Source organism: Carassius carassius, chromosome 26 (genome assembly GCF_963082965.1).
Source record: "Carassius carassius chromosome 26, fCarCar2.1, whole genome shotgun sequence".
Classification (NCBI taxonomy): domain Eukaryota; kingdom Metazoa; phylum Chordata; class Actinopteri; order Cypriniformes; family Cyprinidae; genus Carassius; species Carassius carassius.
The window spans coordinates 15,841,309-15,860,695 of record NC_081780.1 but is presented as its reverse complement, the minus strand read 5'-3'; the positions used below and the strand labels follow the sequence as shown (position 1 = coordinate 15,860,695).

Here is a 19,387-nt window from a genome sequence, read left to right as displayed (position 1 = left end):
CTATGCCATGAACTTTAAATATTTCACATACATTTGAATATCCAGAGTTTAGTTGATACTGATAAGCACTCGTTGTAACATTTGTAAACATGGAGACTTTCTTCTTTCATGCGGGGGTTTGGCGCCACGGTGTCTTTGTTTTCAGTCAGAATGTTAAAGAACGCGACACACACGTCTCACAGAAATCCTATATAATTCAACCAATCAGATGACGACTTCAACACTCCTGAAGTGTTTCCACTTTTGTGTCCCATATGCATAAGAAGTTTAGCCAACGGTCCGTGGGCATGATGTCTGAGGCTGAGACTACTCTACGATAGACATTTGGAATGCTGTGTGTGTATTTGAGTGCTGAGAACTGATTGGGCACTGTTCATGAGAACTGAAGAAGTGGAGCGTGCGTGCGAGAGAGAGCACTTCTATCAGCGTGATTCCGCATATCCCACCTTCACTAACTTTAAGTTAATCGACAATGAATTGTGACTCCCAGGAAAAACAGTTATCTGGTCACCTTATCCCTACCCTTTCAGGTTTTAAGGCCATTGTTTCAGATTGCTAGTTCTCGTTTTGGTAGCCTATCCATCCACTGCGGCTGCCATACTGAGACTAGATATGAGAACGCCCTTATGCGATTGCAATCCAATGACAGGGAAGCACATTTTGAAGGACAAGACAACAGGATGTATTTTGAACATTATTTAGCAGCCTAAATTTCATCATAGCTTTTATCATCAGATATTAGTTTTAGCTTGTCAACATCTTGTCTTCGCCACAGAAAAAAAAATGTTCATTGACTAATATTTTTGGTTGTCGTCTTCATTAATGAAATTAATACTGCAGTGTGCAGCATCCACTTAGATGATGCGACGGCAGCCACAGCACAATGATGCCAGTGTGCTCTCAACACACCAGCTACAGGTGGAGAGGAGAGAAAATGATGGAGCCAATTCAGTGAAATGGGATTATAAAGAGGCCATGATTAATAATGGAATAATTTGTATAATAAATAATATAATAATTTCTGATTAAAAATGCATAAATGCATTAAACTCGTGGCCATGAGAAAAATATGTTGTTCCCTCAACATAAGAAGTCGTGGCCACGAAAAATGGATGTAATTTCCTCAGTATGACATCTACCTTGACAAAATGATCTTGTGGCTACTACATAATATCACGTTCCCACAAGTTATTATGTCATGGCCATGAAAAAACTAAGTGAACCAGACATGTAACCTTACGGGCACCATAGAAAGAGACTGAAACAGGGTTGCAACTATTTTATTTTTACTTTCAACAACACCTTGTAAGATGCAGGCAACAAATTCACTGAGTAGTGCTGTCATCAGAAATCACCATCAACAGATGAAAAGACAGTATGAAAAGATTCAGAAAAGAAATCTGAATTTCCTCAATGGACATTTAAAATAAATGTTTTATTGTGAATATGAGAACGAGCTGTAGAATAAATGCTGTCTCAGATTCAGGTATTCTACTTGTAAAAAAATAAATAGATAAAAGTCAAAACCCAAAGATAAAAGAATCTGTCATTTATTACTCACCCTCGTTCCAAACCTGTAAGACCTTCGTTCATCTTCGGAACACAAATTAAGATACTTTTGATGAATTCAGGGAGCTCTTTGACCCTCCTATACAAGGCAAGGTCCCTAACATGATCAAGGCTCAGAAACGTAGAAATGACATTGTTAAAATAATTGATGTGACATCAGTGGTTCAACTGTAATTTTACAAAGGTACAAAAATACTTTGTTTGCAATGAAAACAAAAATAATGACTTTATTCAACATTTCGTCTCCTCCGTGTCACACCACAGTACCAATTTGAAAGTATCATTTGTAAAATTACGGTTATGTCACATGGATTATTTTAAAGATGTCCATGCTAAATTTCTGGACCTTGACCATGGTAGGATCCTGGCTGTCTATGGGAGGGTCAGAGAACTCTCGGGATTCATCAAAAGTATCTTAATTTGTGTTCCACAGAGGAACAAAGGTTTTACAGGTTTGGAACGTCATGAGGGTGAGTAATTAATGAACAATCCCTTTAATCACGTGCGCCGACAATTGGATTGTTCTTTTTTCTTTACTGCTATTATTGGCATATTGGCAAAGTGTTTAATTCTTGCATTTTGTAATATTTCCATACAAAATCGTGATTCCTCGATTTCTAAAAAAAATTAATTGTGGCAAAACATTAAATTCAAATTAATCTGTACAATTGGAAAAAATGCCTAGCCCAAAGTACTACAATATTTTTTTAATTAAGCAACTCGATGTTCCTTCGTTAGTAGTTCTGAAGTGACTTTTTTGAATCAGTTACAGAGACTTGGGCTCAGCTGTTAAACTGCCAACTTGAGATTTAAGTCCATGGCAGAAGGAAGTAGTTCCACACAAAAGAAGGTATTTAAAGACACTCCATTGCTGTTCTTATGAGGCCTGTGACCTTGTGTTTATGGCTGAATTCACAGCCATATCACACTGCTAGTGTGAAATTGCTCATATATATGATATTTAGAGATCATCTTATGAAATTACATCCACAAACTAATTGGTATTTGACTGTCCATATGTACATATCTATCCCTAAAAGAGTATTTACTCTTAAAATAAGTCTTAATCTTATAATTCCAAAATAGGTTATTAAATTGAATGGGTCAGAAAGAGGGTGCAAAACTGTCTCAAAGCTTACGATAATGTAAGTGGACATTGTAAGTTCTAAGTGCTGAAAATATCCCCTTTAATATTTTACATGATAAAGCTACATTTTCATCTAAGAGCAAGTCACTAGGAAAAATCGTGTTTTTCATCATTAAAAACACTAAGAATATAATAATTTTGTATTTATGTATTTAAAATAATGAGAAAAAGGCTCTCCTAGTCGAGTGTTCATTGGTACTGAAGTGTTTTGGGTTTGAGAGTCTCTATTATGATGGATCTGATCTCAGACCTGCTCTCGACTGGAGTAGCCCCAGCAGACATTAGACTCAATAGCTATTGATGCTCACGCTGTGTATCTCACTTGACTTTCAGCAGGATTAAATGTGAAGAAGGATCAGCAATAATTCACAGAAACAAGTCTGACCTGGTTTCTCCTGAATAAATAAGCTGTATTATATGCTGCTGTAGTTGTTGTTTGTTGTTTCCTCTAATATCAGCCCTGACAATTAGACAAAGGTCAACAGTGAGGTTAGGGTGGAAATGGTGGAGGGAGCCACTAGTTACCCACCGAGTGCTAATGAGGTGTAGCTGTGTGTTGATTTGGCCGAGTGCCAAAATTTAGGGTGTTGAAATCCCTGGAAATCTCCTCTTACACTCAAAACAAACACTAGAGTGTTACTGGGTTTAATAGTGCTGTTTGCTAAGCTACTACAACCAGTAGCAATATGCTAACAAACTCTCAAAACACTTTAGCAAACACATAGCAAAAAACTAGCAACCACCTATCAACCACTCAAAACACCTTAGCAAAATCATGTAGTAATGCTTTATAGCATCTATTCACAATGCATTAGCATCATAGCATGTTCAAAGTAAAATAACAAAATAACAGTACTCATCTGTTCTCCTCTACATTTCCTATATTTATTTTGTTGAGGGATTGCTTTGGGTTTATGAATGTTCTAGGCTCAATTAGACTCAAGTCTAAGTTTGGCAGGAATAAAAGAAGAAAGGAACCTGCTGTGCCATGAGGAAGAGAAAAATGAAGCGGCCAAACAAACAATATATTGCTTCAACTCTCATTTTTAAGCTAACATGGTTTCCCTACCATTCCAGGTTTCTGACAAAGCCACACATTGTTTTTTCATGGTCATTTTCAGGAAGTAACAAAAGAAAAGCTACTATTAATTATCCCTACAATACGTTTGTGTTACAGATTATGGTAGTGCTAAATGTAAAACAAAGTGCAAGAGGAGGATCTGGAATAAATGAGGAGTTTACTGACGACGAAGGAGAATACAGACAATATACTAGATAACATTCAGCATTAACATACATTTACACATCTACATTCAAACAAACAATCACGGACGAGGGATAACTCAACAGACCAGGTATTTAAACACAGGAGGTAATGAGGGAACTGGGGACAGGTGGGGATTAATCAATTAACCAAAACTAGAACAGGAAGAACAAAAAAGGAAACAAAGTTCAAAAACGTGACAGTTCGCCCCCTCCTGGAACGGTGCGTCCTCGCACCGCAAGAGGAATACCAGCGGAGGGAGGGTGGGGGTTCTGGAGGCGGGCGAGGAGCAGGCAAGGATCAGGTGACGAGGGAGCATGGAGGGACCAGGGCAGGAGGAGCCATGGTGAAGGGGCCGACGACACCAGGGGGCCGACAGGCGGAGACTGCACCGTTGGGTGAGGAGCCCAAGATGGAGCAGCACAGCCGCAGAGCCAGGGTGACGTCGAGGATCCGGAATGCCTAGGTGGAGAAGAAGGCTCAGGCGACCAAGGCGGAGGCGGGGTCCTGGGAGACCGCTGTGGAGCCGGAGCGACCGAGGATGGAGGTGGAACCAGAGGGAAGGAGGAGCCTGACAGAGCCGGAGGGATGGAGTGACGAGGTGGAACCAGAAGAGTGGAGTCCCGCGGCAGCGGATGGTCGACGACTGACCAAGGTGGAGCCGGAGGGACGAGGGAGCCCGGTGGAGCAGGTGGGATGCCAGGCCACGATGGAGACGAGGGAGCTAAGAGCCAAGGCGGAGCCGCTGGGTCGAAGGACCGAGGAGGAGTCCAGGGCTCGGAGGCTGGAGGTGGAGACAGGGCCTTAATGCGCCAAGGCGGAGCTGGAGACTGGCAGTCCAGCGGCGAACCATCGCGCCCAGTTGGCGCGGGCTGAGGGTGAGCTGCGGGACTGACTGGCACCAGCAGGGATGACGAGGAACTGGCTGGTCTAAGAGGAGGAGAGAGAGGAAGGATGGGAGGAAACACAGGAGGATCAGGGCTGGACGGAACCAGCGGAAGTGGACCAGAGGGACTGGCAGGTTTAGGAGGAGGTGGGAGAGGGAGGCTGGGAGGGAATACAGGAGACACAGAAACTTCAGAGCTGGACGGAACCAGCGGAGACACAGAAGATTCAGAGCTGGGCGGAACCAGCGGAGACACAGAAAATTCAGGGCTGGGCGGAACCAGCGGAGAAACAGAAAATTCAGGGCTGGGCGGAACCAGCGGAGAAACAGAAAACTCAGGGCTGGGCGGAACCAGCGGAGAAACAGAAAACTCAGGGCTGGGCGGAACCAGCGGAGAAACAGAAAACTCAGGGCTGGGCGGAACCAGTGGAGAAACAGAAAATTCAGGGCTGGGCGGATCCAGCGGAGAAAAAGAAAATTCAAGGCTGGGCGGAACCAGTGGAGAAACAGAAAATTCATGGCTGGGCAGAACCAACGGAAATGGAGCATAGGAACTGACTGGAGGAGGTAGGAGTGGGAGACGGAGAGGGTATACAGGGGGATCAGAGCTGGACGGAACCAGCGGAGAAACAGGAAAATTAGGGATTACCTCCATAGACCAGTCCATTAGATCCAGAAGTTGCTCCATATTTTCCGAGACCGGATACAGCTCACCCTCAGTTGCGGGAGTGTGGGCAGGGCTTTCCTCCACGCCCTCGATCTCCACGAAGACTCCCACGATGCACGGTGTTGCCGGCTCACACACCTTGTCATTCGCGCTCTCGAGATCCCGCTTCCTGTCAGTGAATGGCTCGGGCTCTGCGGCTGCGGTGGGCTCTGGCTCCGTGTGTCGGGATGGTGGCTGGCTGGTCTCTGGGTCGGGAGTGGGGCTGGAGATACCCTCTTCGGCGGTGCTGATGGTAAATGAAGAACCATTTTTCTCCAGCACCCACTCCACAAAAGCCTCTCGGGGACCGTTCGCTGGTAGGCGTGCCTTACTCCGCTCGCTCAGGCCGGTATAGAAAAAGTTAGAGAGCGAGCGGTCGGGGAAGTGGGTAAGGCACGCCAGATCTAAAATCTGGTATGGTCCTCCAGCGAACGGTCCAGTTGCTCCAGGCACAGGAGATGGACTGCTGGGATGGCCATTCCGGGAGAGGGAAAAAAAAATATAAAAAACCAAAAAGAAAGAAAAACGCCGCTAAATTAACTAAACTGTTTCGGTCCGTGATTCTGTTACAGATTATGGTAGTGCTAAACGTTAAAAAAAAGTGCAAGAGGAGGATCTGGAATAAATGAGGAGTTTACTGACGACGAAGGAGAATACAGACAATATACTAGATAACATTCAGCATTAACATACATTTACACATCTACATTCAAACAAACAATCACGGACGAGGGATACCTCAACAGACCAGGTATTTAAACACAGGAGGTAATGAGGGAACTGGGGACAGGTGGGGATTAATCAATTAACCAAAACTAGAACAGGAAGACCAAAAAAGGAAACAGAAAGTTCATAAACGTGACAGTTTGCTGTAGCACATTGTTTGTTGTGGTTTGAAGACGCAGCTGTGAAAGCGCCTGACGATGCAGTTTAATAGTTTACTACAACTGAGGGAATTTTCTGAGCTCTTTTTCTTTCTGTTTAGCCGTCCCTCGACGATTTAGTAAATATGCTGTGTCTTCCCAGCAGTCTCTGCAGATAATTTCAGAGTAACCCACACATTAAAGTGCAAGTTCATGGCTTTGAATATTTTTCTATTTCTGCTGATTGTACACTTCCCTGCCCTACATCAGCGCGACTCTCGGTGTCAGCAGAGAGACAAAAAGTCAAATAACAAGCAGCTTCGCCTTTCCTCCTCTTCCAATTACTGATAAAGTCGAAAAGCAAATGGAGAGCAGAAAGCTGCTGGAGTGTTTCAGGACAATGTCTGTGGCTCACTGATCTGTGTCATAATAATTCCACCCGGTCTGGAGTACTCTCTCACGGGAGCCCCGAAGAAAATTTTTTTTGTGTCCCTCTGTTCTGCTCCGGTGCGGCTCTGATTTGTAGCGAGCACCTGAATTTGAACACTTCTCACTGTTATTGCCTCTCGCCTCTAAAGACTTCTCTCCATTTCAGCAGCTGTGATTTGTGGATGAGCAGAACGGGCCGCAGACATCATTTGAGAGAGCTGATACTAGCGGGACGCTCCAGTTGGAGCTGTAATAGTGGCTCACACTGGCTGAATTTGCGATTGATTGTGTTATCAGGTTAAGAACGCGAACGCTGTGGGTTTGATGGAGGCTGTGAGAAGAGAGAGACCAGGAATGTGTTGGAGGAATGTTCACAGGTGTCTAGTCCAGGAATTATACAGCTGATAAATGAAAAAGGGTTATGAAATACGCAGGACAGCTTACTTCTGGGTTGGTACAAGTTTTGGCTGTTTTTTTTTTTAGTTTATGCATTTTGTTTTTCCGATGCAGCAACGGAATGTATCAAGTGCGTTTGTGTGTTCTGGTCATTTGAGTGACAAATGTTTTATAAACAAGGCCCAAGTCGACGCTGGATTTGCACATCATTTGCTATTAAAACTGAGCCATCCCTGTGATAAAAGGCCCCATTCAAGTACAATTGCATCAGATTTCTGTCTTTTGTTGGAAATCAGCACATAAGTGAATATATGTTAATGAAAACAACACAAAACATCAGTATTATAGCTCCGCCCACTGCGCACCACCAGGAGCTCGGCTTTTTCCTGAAAGAATCGGAAAGCTGTATTTTTCGTTTATAAATATGATAAAACTAAAGACTTTTTGGATATACGAGGGATGCAGTACTACTCTATAGGTACTCAAGATTGACATGAGATTAGGTGAAAAGGTGTATGTTATGTACCCTTTAACTAGTTTAAGTTTAACTGTTTTTTTATCAACTAAAAATTTGTATACTAAACAAGAAGCTGTTACAAACACGCCAGGTCTGTGCCTCTACTGTGCAGCCCCGGGACATGCCATCGCTGTATGCCCCGTCCGTCCTCCTCGTCCCATGGTGAGTGCCATTCTCCCTTCAAGATACCAAATGAAACCACTCACCACTGTTGTGACACTTACTGCTGCTGACATATCTCTTCCAGTTTCCGCCCTCCTCGATTCTGGGTCAGCCGGCAACTTCATCTCCGGCCCCCTTTGCCGTCAGCTCAAGCTCACTACCACGGCAAGTAGAAGATGCGTGCGTCATAGAGTGGGTCCCATTTCTCTCCAAACCAGACTACTCCATCATGAGGAAATCCATCTGCTGGTTCTGGAGGAATCCACCGCTGACGTGATTCTAGGGCGCCCGTGGTTAGAGCAGCACAATCCCGTAATCTCCTGGAAGACGGGCCTGAAGTGGGGCGACGCCTGTTTCAAGAGCTGCATCTCCGGTTGTCCGGCCCCTTCAGTGATGTCTTCTGCCCCAAACGGGCTTCCAGCTGCCTTGGAACATCTCCGTGGTGCCACTGTTTTCACCAAGTTGGACCTCCGCAGCGCCTATAACCTCATCCGGACACGAGAGGGGGACGAGTGGAAAACAGCCTTCATAACCCCTACTGGCCACTATAAATACTGCGTGATACCGTATGGACTTGTTAACGCCCCCTCAGTCTTCCAGGACTTCATCCATGAGGTGCTCCGGGAGTGGGAGCGGTCCTTTCTCAGCAGCAGGGGAATCCCAGTCGCCTCCACCCATGCGCCTTCTTCTCCCGGAAACTCAACCCAGCGGAGGTCAACTATGATATCGGCAACTGGGAGTTGTTGGCCATCAAGTTGGCCTTAGAAGAATGGAGGCATTGGTTGGAGAAAGCCAAACTCCCCTTTCTGGTCCTCACAGATCATAAAAACCTGGAGTATCTTCGAGTGGCCAAAAAATTAAATCCAAGACAAGCCCGCTGGGCGTTATTCTTCACCCGCTTCCACTTTACCATCTCATATTGCCCAGGGGTGAAAAACGTAAAGGCTGACGCCCTGTCCCGGTGTCACGCCCCCGAAGAGAATCTCGAAGAACCAGAAACCATTCTTCCAGAAAAGGTCATCTTCTCTCCTATTACCTGGTCCGCAGAGACCCTTCCTCCTACTGATCCTACTACGAACACCCCGTTGGGTTGTCCACCGGGACATCAGTATATTCCCAGGACACGGCGCACTCCACTCATTCACTCCGCTCACACATCTCTTGGCACTGGTCACCCGGGGGTCAATGAAACCCTCACGTTGCTTAAGGAATGCTTCTGGTGGCCCAACATGGCCTCGGATGTCAGGAGGTACATGAACGGATGCACAAGCTGTGCCATATCCAAGAGCCCTCGCCATCTTCCATAAAACATGGAAAAACATAGAAGAGGAAAATTTAGAGATTATTTTCTATTCTGCTACTCTGCAAAGAGACTAGTGTCTACCTGATCTTTATGAAGTGAACGTTAAGTGCGTCTGTGCTGAATGAGAGCAGGTATGTGTTGACAGACTGAACCCGGTTGTACAAAAAGCTACACATTCACTTCCTCCAGTGGTCTTCTGCCACATTTCCTGTGTCGCCCCCATGACCGCTTGCCCTAAAACAGCCTCAAAGAGCTGAGGTAATCCAATCCTCCAGATAGACCTCAATGCTCAGAAGTAGACTTCAGGCTGTGTGTGTGTTTGTGTGAAACAGACTGAGGTGTGAGGAACGCGATTAATAATTGCTTTAGTGGAGCTAGTGGAGGTTCTGCTCTCTGAAAACACAAGCTGTTTGTTTATTTTGATCTCGCTGTTTCTCCAGACGCTCTCATTACTGCGTCTCCTGCCATTCACCGTGCCCTGGTCTACACACCCCCTCTGTTTTGTCCCTTCATCTTCCCCTTACGGATTCATCCAGACACTTTTAATAACATATGTGAGACAGTGAGTGACAGAAAGAGATGGATCGATGAGGGAATTTCTCCAACTTTGCATCATCAAGATTTCTGCAATGTACAGCACTCTGCCAAAACAGCTTTATATATCAACTAATATGTGTGTGTGTGTGTGTGTATATATATATATATCTTCCTCCAGGCTACATTGTTACCCCAGTAGGTGGCAGTAACTTTCTTGAGTGAGTTATTGAATGATTTACCAAAATATATGTTTAAAAACAAATTCTTTCAGCAATGAATGTCTTAATGGATGAGTCACTGAATTATTCACTCAACTGATTTATTAAAAAACATTTAATTTAGAAATGACAAAGTGAACGCCTTTACGAATATATCATTGAAATGTTCAATCATCTAATTTGTTTCAGATTCATTCAGAAATTAATAAAGTGACTGAGTCATTAAATCATTCACTCAACTAATTTGCTATACAATATTAGACAATATTATCTTTATGTTTATTTAACTGTTGTATAAAAGCAATATCACTACCACTATTGTGCTGTTTTTCCAAACATTATTGCATATTCTATGAACAACTGTGATATTGATTAAAAACACTTATGTGTGTTAAAATTACAACTTGCAGGTTGCAGGCTTTACTGCAATACTGTGACAAAGTTATACTTTGATATATACTGAAGGATCATTATCTTTACTTACATATATGTCTGGATCTGGGCCTTGGGTGTGTAGGTGTGGGTGTGTAGATAAGGGTGTTTTGGTACTGTTCTGGGTGAGGATCTTGGAAGTTCTGATGGAGTTGAAGTACATCTCTGATTACCTTTAAGAGCATCGGTCATGTAATTGCCAGTGTTGGGGGTAATGCATTACAAGTAACGCGAGTTACGTAATCGGATTACTTTTTTCAAGTAACTAGTAAAGTAACGCATTACTTTTTAATTTACAAGAAAATATCTAAGTTACATTTTCAAAAAAGTAACGCCAGTTACTTTGTATTCCCATTTTTTGACTGACAAGCCTCCTGTTCCCATATTGGGAGAAGTCGGAAGTATGGAGGCGTTGTGTGGGCTGTGTGAACATGTTACTGTAGTTCTAGACTAAATGTGAATGTGCATTAATTCATCCCACTCACAAAAAAACAAAAAACAAAACAGATTTAGTATTCATCAAAATTAATCAAAACATTGAAATGCAAACTCAGAATATGACGCAAACCTGCTATAACTAAATAGATGAAATAACACAAATGTATCTATTCCCATTTTATTAACAGTGTCTTTGTTGCTGACCTTTAATGATCCAGTTCAACCATACTAATAATTAAAAAATGACTTAGATAAACTAACAATTGTGCTTCATTGTTTTTTTTTTTTTGCTGAAGAGTGTTGAACCTTCTCCTGTGTTCTACTGTACTGACGTGAATTTACTTTTCCTTCAGCCTGAGGTTTATTCATTACACTTTTTGGTGTGAAAGGGCTTTTACATTTGCTATAAATAGAACTTCTTATATTAAAAACAATCAAGCCCTACTCATATTTAAAAAGTAACGTGAAAGTAACGCAAAAGTAATGTAACACATTACTTTCCATAAAAAGTAACTAAGTAACGTATTTAGTTACTTTTTTAGGGAGTAACGCAATATTGTAAGGCATTACTTTTAAAAGTAACTTTCCCCAACGCTGGTAATTGCAGTATGAGTCTCTATAAAAGCCCAATTAAAAGAGCATCAAGTCTCTCGTCCATAAAAAACATTAACAATGGGCAATTAAACTTGCGCTGTCTGATTCAGATTTACTTACTGAAGTCATTTAACAGAGCAGCTCTATCAGTTATTCACCTTTGCGTTGCGGCTTTCATTGTTCTTTGCCTCTTGAATGAGCTCATCACTCCACCATCATCTCTGAAAAGGAAAAGCATTACTCATGTGTTAACGCACAATCCTAATGGAGACTCGCTGTTATCACTGAAGCACCTGACTGCTGTTCACTTTTAACGAGTGATTGCAGCTTCCTTCCAAAACTCTGCAGCTGCTTTCAGCCCAATTCATGAAACATGCAAATAAGACACACACACACACACACACACACACACACACACACACCAGCCCAGTGGATAATAATGTTACAGCTTTCAACAGTTCCTCTTTCTCTGCGGCTGATTCTAAGATGTGGATTTAACAGTGCCAGAGGTTTAACTGCTTCTGTTCTCATTGGCATATGAATGGTTCCTGAGATGGGATGATGTAGTTGGAGGCGTTTAAACAGCTGATTCGCAGACTGCAGTGTCACTGATACACTGACTTGAGTAAAGGAGCTATTTTAAATATGTTTGGAGGGAAATATGATTATGGAGCTGTGTGTCTTGTTGCTTTGCTGTGTTTTGTTTTGGGTTTAAAATGCAATGATCTTTGATTATAGCAATTAGACGATAAATGCATTTGATCAAAAGCTAATCCACATCAGATGATATCTTGGATTTGAGCTTTTGTTCTATGATGTACAGTTATAGAGTACAGAAGAACATTTGTCTCTTTTAGAACATCATTTACATTGAACAAGATGGATCATATGCAGTGCTGTCACAATACTTGGAAAGTGTTTGGTTTGACTGAGCTGATTGAGCACTGTTTGTTATATTTGTTTACACTTACTTGTTGCTGCATTGTATCACAGTCCTGGTTTCCTGTCATTGAGCTTGGATCTTCCTCACTGTGTGCAGATCTCCTGGCAGTGCCGAAGCATCCATATGCAGCCATGGAGAACTGGGGCCTGAGTGTGTTTGTGGAGCAGAAGATCTTCGACATCTCCTTCGACATCTCCTCCTTCTCGTATCAGATGGAGCTCACCATGGTGGTGGTAATTGAGATCTGCTATCAGGTAAAACACATTTGTTTGAGTAACATTAGCATATGAGCTGCTGCGTAGCTTCAGATCATTTAACAGTCACAGTAAAACTTCATCTCGCTGGTTTAGCAATATCAAATTATACATTTAGTCCAATCTTATAAATGGATCAGTTACTTTTCTGCACCCCCATTTGGGATGCACAACTTGAATCAGGCCTCAAAGAGATTTCATTTTTGGATAATAGTGCATTAATTACAACTCCGTTTTATTTACACATATTTTGATTTGTTAAAGGTTGCGGTGTTAAAAAAAAAAAAAAGGGAATGCCAAATTGTTATAAGTATGTTATATGTCAAATGTACTGTGTGTATGCATTTAAGTGTAAGCTGCTTGCATTAAATGTGTTTGTATTATTTGAAGGAGCAAGAGAGATCGCTATCAATTAATTCAAATAAATACATTAAACATTTAAATAAATTAATTAACTGAATTAGGGTTAAAATTCTACATGTAATGCAAGCAATGGTATATTTATAAAGGTATTGACTATGTCTGGCCCAGATTTAATTAATTAATTTAAATAAAATAATAAAATGAAATATTCAGATTAATCAATTAGCCTACTGAAATAATTATTTGCTGCCCTGATGTGTAAGAATGATTATGCTAATCAAACCCATTAAAAGTTTTTCTTTCTTGACTCAGAATATCATATTACATCAAATTTATCACCTTTTGAATCTGTTTTCTTCGTCTAATTTCGGAAGACAGAGGGGAAAAAAGCAGAAAGAGAAATTCTCCAGGAGTCCGAGAGTAGAAGAGTGTGAAGATGGTCAGGTGTTAAATTAAAGAGAAGAACAGCAGTAGATGTAATTGGACATCTGGAGAATTAAATGCACAGCTCATATAAAAGAGCTTCAAACTAGAGGGTGACACAGGAGTGGATTTTCAAATCTGTCCCCTCCCACTCACGCAAAAAAAAATCCCATCCCGTCCCAATCCCACGGAAAACTGGGGGAAAATCCCGTTCCAAAACCAGAAGAATTATTTCCGTTCCCGCCCACTCCCGGATTGTATAATTTTTGGCTGGAATCTGTCAGTTACAGGACAGAGATCTCAAACCAAAAATAAATAAATGCGTGGGTTGATGGGTTGGCATGTACTGATGCACTGTGTACATGTGTGTGTGTCTATATATATATACTGTACAGTACAGACCAAAACATTGGACACACCTTCTCATTCAAAGAGTTTTCTTTATATACCTGACTATGAAAATTGTAGATTCACACTGAAGGCATCAAAGCTATGAATTAACATTAATGTGGAATTATATATGGAATTATATACATAACAAAAAAGTGTGAAACAACTGAAAATATGTCATATTCTAGGTTCTTCAAAGTAGCCACCTTTTGCTTTGATTACTGCTTTGCACACTCTTGGCATTCTCTTGATGAGTTTCAAGAGGTAGTCACCTGAAAGGGTCTTCCAACAGTCTTGAAGGAGTTCCCCGAGAGATGCTGTTGGCCCTTTTGCCTTCACTCTGCGGTCCAGCTCACCCCTAAACCATCTCGATTGGGTTCAGGTCCGGTGACTGTGGAGGCCAGGTCATCTGGCGCAGCACCCCATCACTCTCCTTCTTGGTCAAATAGCCCTTGATGCCTTCAGTGTGACTCTACAATTTTCATAGTCATGAAAATAAAGAAAACTCTTTGAATGATAAGGTGTGTCAAAACTCTTGGTCTGTACTGTATATATAAATTTCATGTAAATCATCCATGCTAACCTGGGTCACGCTCAAGTTCACATGACCCAGACGGCAGAAACTGCATCTTGTTTGCTTTAGCCTAATTATTTTACAGAAGCACTGCATTTCGATGTTATTTGGAGTGCACACGAATAAACGTTGAAAGATTTATTACTTTTATCTGTATGACCAAAAATGACGGAGTATTTTGACAACAAAATTCCCTCTGCTCTGAGAATTTAATAATCACTCCGCTCCACGCGCACTGATACCAGAAACACCGCTCCACCTTCACTCCGTGGATAAAGTATTTCAGTGTATTTCATTGTTATGTTCATAACGAAGCCTATATTAAAATAAAAAATAAAATAACAGGAGAGTTTCAAAGTGGCTTAGGCTATTGTGTGCAAACTTTTTTTTTCCTTACCACACGCCAATCTATTAACATTGTCAGCATTAAAAGTTATAATTGCTGCATTCTGCTCTGAAAATTTTGTTTGTGATGAAAATAACAGTACACTTTCGTCATTTATTTTATCTACAGATCGATGCATTTCTTAGAGATTTCTGCTTATTCAAAATCAGAGACAGATTAAGTAGCACTGTAAGATTACTTTTTTAAATGCATTACTGGGAAAGCGACTGCGTATGAATGTGCTTAATCTGTTTAAATTATGCTTTAACCCGAAAATATTCAGTAAAAGGAACAGACAAACTCCTTGAGAACTAGCCTATAACTTCCCGCTCGGTTATTGCTGTCATTATAACCTTCTGATCGGAGAGATCCAATTGTACTCGTGATTAGTGGTGGAAATTATGATTCTTTCAAGAGATTCGTTAGAATCGTTCACTGATTCGTTCAGTGATCATTTCTTCGTATTACACAAAATATAATAATAATAATAATAATAATAATAATTCATTACATTTATATAGCGCTTTTCTAGGCACTCAAATCGCTTACATTGTCAGGGGGGTATCTCCTCATCCACCACCAGTGTGCAGAATCCACCTGGATGATGCGACGGCAGCCATAGTGCGCCAGAACGCCCACCACACACCAGCTTACTGGTGGAGAGGAGACAGAGTGATGAAGCCAATCAGCAGATGTGGGGATTGTTAGGAGGCCATGATGGTCAGAGGCCAATGGGCAAATTTAGCCAGGATGCCGAGGTCACACCTCTAATCTTTTCGAAAGACTTCCTGGGATTTTTAATGACCACAGAGAGTCAGGACCTCGGTTTAACGTCTCATCCGAAGGACGGTGCTTGTTGACAGTATAGTGTCCCCATCACTACACTGGGGCGCTAGGACCCACACTGACCACAGGGTGAGCACCCCCTACTGGCCTCACTAGCACCTCTTCCAGCAGCAACCTAGTTTTCCCAGGAGGTCTTCCATCCAGGTACTGACCAGGCTCAGCCCTGCTTAGCTTCAGTGGGAAACCGGTCTTGGGCTCCAGGGTGATATGGCTGCCGGCAAAATAAATATGCCAGCAGGTGGCAAAAATTAGTTATGTGTTATGTCTTAAGTCAATGAATGTATTCAATTTTTAAAAAAACTGATATTATTAAAATGTGTGCATAATCGCATTCAATATATAAAATCTAATTAAGTTGTTCAGATGAACAAAGCACAAGGTTTTCTTGCCTAATTAGCATTTTAATTGTTTGGTCAGACAGTTTGTATATTATATTCACATTCATAAATAACTGCGCTTTGCATTTTGCTGACCCGGTTTACTCTCATTCATTTCGTTCACGAACGAGATAAGCTATGTACCAGTTCATTTCATTCATGAATGACATGTATGGTACGCAAAAATCACGGTTCGGTACATACCTCGGTTTTAAAGTCGCGGTTCGGTTCATTTTCGGTACAGTAAGAGAAAGAAATGCAAACATTAAACTGCAGGTTGTTTATTACTATAAACTTTTTTTAACAATTTGTTTACACTTTTTTAAAATACTTTGTAATAAAATATATATAAAATAAAAAAAGAATAAGAAATAAAATACTGCTGCAAAGTTCTCCACTAAATAAAATACTCTCAGTCTCAAACCAATATCATATAATAAAATATAATGAAAAATATAAATAAATAACTATGATTACAGTGCATTACCAATCCCAGCTTGTAGGCCTGCTCGTATTTAAAAAATATATATAACTTTTCCAAAGTGTAAAGTGCAGCATCAACAGTTTCAGTTTTTAGACCTGCTCAGATTTCGTTATTGCGTTGGACCGATCGGAATTAAGAGCAAAGGTCTGTTTAAATGCCGATGGGAGCTGCGTTTGAATTACAATCATTTTTTTCCTAGTTGTAGTCGCGTGATGCCTTTTGAAAACCTTAGGCCGGTGACACACTAGCATATTGCACCTGTCAAACATAGTCTATTTTGCCGTCAATACTGTTGATGGTGTCCTTTATTAGTAGGCTTTATATTTATGCTCAACATGAAGTATAGATCCTGGTCTGTCGGCGGCCTCCCTCTATGTCACCTACAGTCAGGGCTGGACTGGTAATCTGGCATACCGGGCAAATGCCCGGTGGGCCGACGCACTTGGGGGCCGGTCGATATAATATGTTTTTTTTTTGTTTTTGTTTTTTAAATTGGCCAACGACCGGCCCATATAGCAGGGACAGCGGCCCATTGGTTCATTTTCCATACTGACACTGGGCTGGCCCAATCATCTCTTAACAGGCTCCACCCCTCCCCCTCTGTTTCTTGTGTCAGGTGCAGTCAGTGGCTCAGAGCCAGAAATCAGTGGATTTAGGATGGAGGAGAAGCAAAAGTGAAAGGGCAAGGCCAAGGGGGGTGCAGAGAAGTTGCGGGCCAAATTCAAACATGCAGGGGCAGTACAGAGGCTTCTCTGCACTGGTGGCTTCACAGTCCCCCAACCATGTACACGTATGGTGCTATTCACATGTCCTCAATCTCGTGCTGTCTGATACCACTCAAATAGTGATAGAGAGTGGATCTTTGTTTGATCTCCTCAATGACACAGCAGTGTTCATCAGGGAGTCATATCAGAGGGTGAACATTTGGGAGAAGGAGAACCATGACAAGAGACACAGACGCATTGCTCCAATTGGAGAGACACGTTGGTGGGCTAAGCACGATGCTCTGAACAAAATATTTGGATCATTTGGAAAGCCTCAAGAAAGTTTGTACATTGATGTGTTGTCCACGCTCACAGCCATACAGGAACTGAAGACTGTGAAAGGAAATGTACGCACCAAAGCCAGAGGATACAAAGAGGGCCTACTCAGGTATGAGACAATACTGACAGCTCAATTATTCCTTAGGATATTTGAGCATACATCACCATTGTCAAAGTACCTGCAGACAGAAGGGATGGACATCCTCTCTGCCCATAGGATGGTCATATCAACACAAGATTCCCTAAAAAAGATGGCGAGAGATTTCCAGGCTGTCAAGGCTGCTGCTGATGACTTTGTGAAATGGGCAAATGAAAAACTTGAGCAGCAAGATGAGGAGACCGACATGGAAGTGGAGGATGCACTGCCACAGAAGAGAAGAAAGAAGAAGAAAGCCATGCCGGGTGAGATGTCTCAGGATGAAACCATAATTGATGCTGAGAGAGCCTACGAGGTAAAGGTTCATAACCAAATTGTTGATACAGCTATTGAGGCCATCCACCAAAGATTTCTGACACATGGCACTCTTTATGCAGATTTGTCATTTCTGGATCCCAAAAACTTCTCCCTGATCCGAAACCATGCTCTTCCTAAATCTGCACTTGAAGACCTCAGCAAGTGCCTGGTTAAATTTGATGATAGGGCAACAGTTGACAACCTGCAGTATGAGCTGAAAAGTTTAGCGGGACAGTGGGACAAGCTGAAAGAGTCACCACTGGATGAATATGTTACCAGGACAGTGGAGGATGGACCTGATGGAAAGGAAGAGGACATGGAAATCATCAACAAAAGCTGTGCTTCCTGCAAAGACTGCCCACTGTGCTGCTATCAGATTCTCCAGAGATTCAACATGCTCACTGATGCATATCCCCTGCTTGGACTTGCGTACAAGTTTTTGTTGACACTTTCAATAACCCAGGTGGCCTGTGAACGATCATTTTCTACCCTAAAATATATCAAAAGCAGACTGAGGAGCAGCCTGTCTGCCAGCAAATTGGAAGCCTTCATGTTGATGGCCACTGAAAAGGACATCCTTGTGGCTTTGGACACCGACAGTGTAATAGACAGAGTTGCAGAGAAGAGCAAGCTACTGAGGAAACTGCTGTTATTGTAAGGTGAGATGAGATTATTGATATTATTAAAAAAAATATTCATAATATTGTAGACTGAAAATGTGACTCATTATTCCTCTCTCTCTCTCTCTTTTAGGATGCCCTCACTTTTGTAGTTCATTGTTTTTGAGGATGTTCAGAGCACCATGGAGCCATTTCCACTAAGTAAGTATAAAATATGTTCAAAAATCTCTCTGCATTGATATATATTAAAGATACTTGTATGGTGATCATTTTACTCAATCAGTTATCATTCTCTCTCTCTCCCTTTCTCTCTCTCTTTTAGGATGCCCTAACTTTTGTAGTTCATTGTTTTTGAGGATGTTCAGAGCACCATGGAGCCATTTCCACCAAGTAAGTATAAAATATGTGCAAAAATCTCTCTACATTGATATATATTAAAGATACTTGTATGGTGATCATTTTACTCAATCAGTTATCATTCTCTCTCTCTCCCTTTCTCTCTCTCTTTTAGGATGCCCTCACTTTTGTAGTTCATTGTTTTTGAGGATGTTCAGAGCACCATGGAGCCATTTCCACTAAGTAAGTATAAAATATGTGCAAAAATCTCTCTACATTGATATATATTAAAGATACTTGTATGGTGATCATTTTACTCATTCAGTTATCATTCTTCTCTCTCTCTCTCTCTCTCTCTCTCTCTTTCTCTTTCTCTCTCTCTCTCAGGATGCCCTCACTTTGTGTAGGCCCTACTCCACTGCCACCTTTGATCA

General features: G+C 41.8%; 1 pseudogene; it reads left to right on the top strand.

Moving 5' to 3' along the window:
- LOC132105891 (thyrotropin-releasing hormone-degrading ectoenzyme-like) overlaps positions 1-19,387 on the top strand; it is a 170,828-nt pseudogene that overhangs the window by 50,088 nt on the left and 101,353 nt on the right.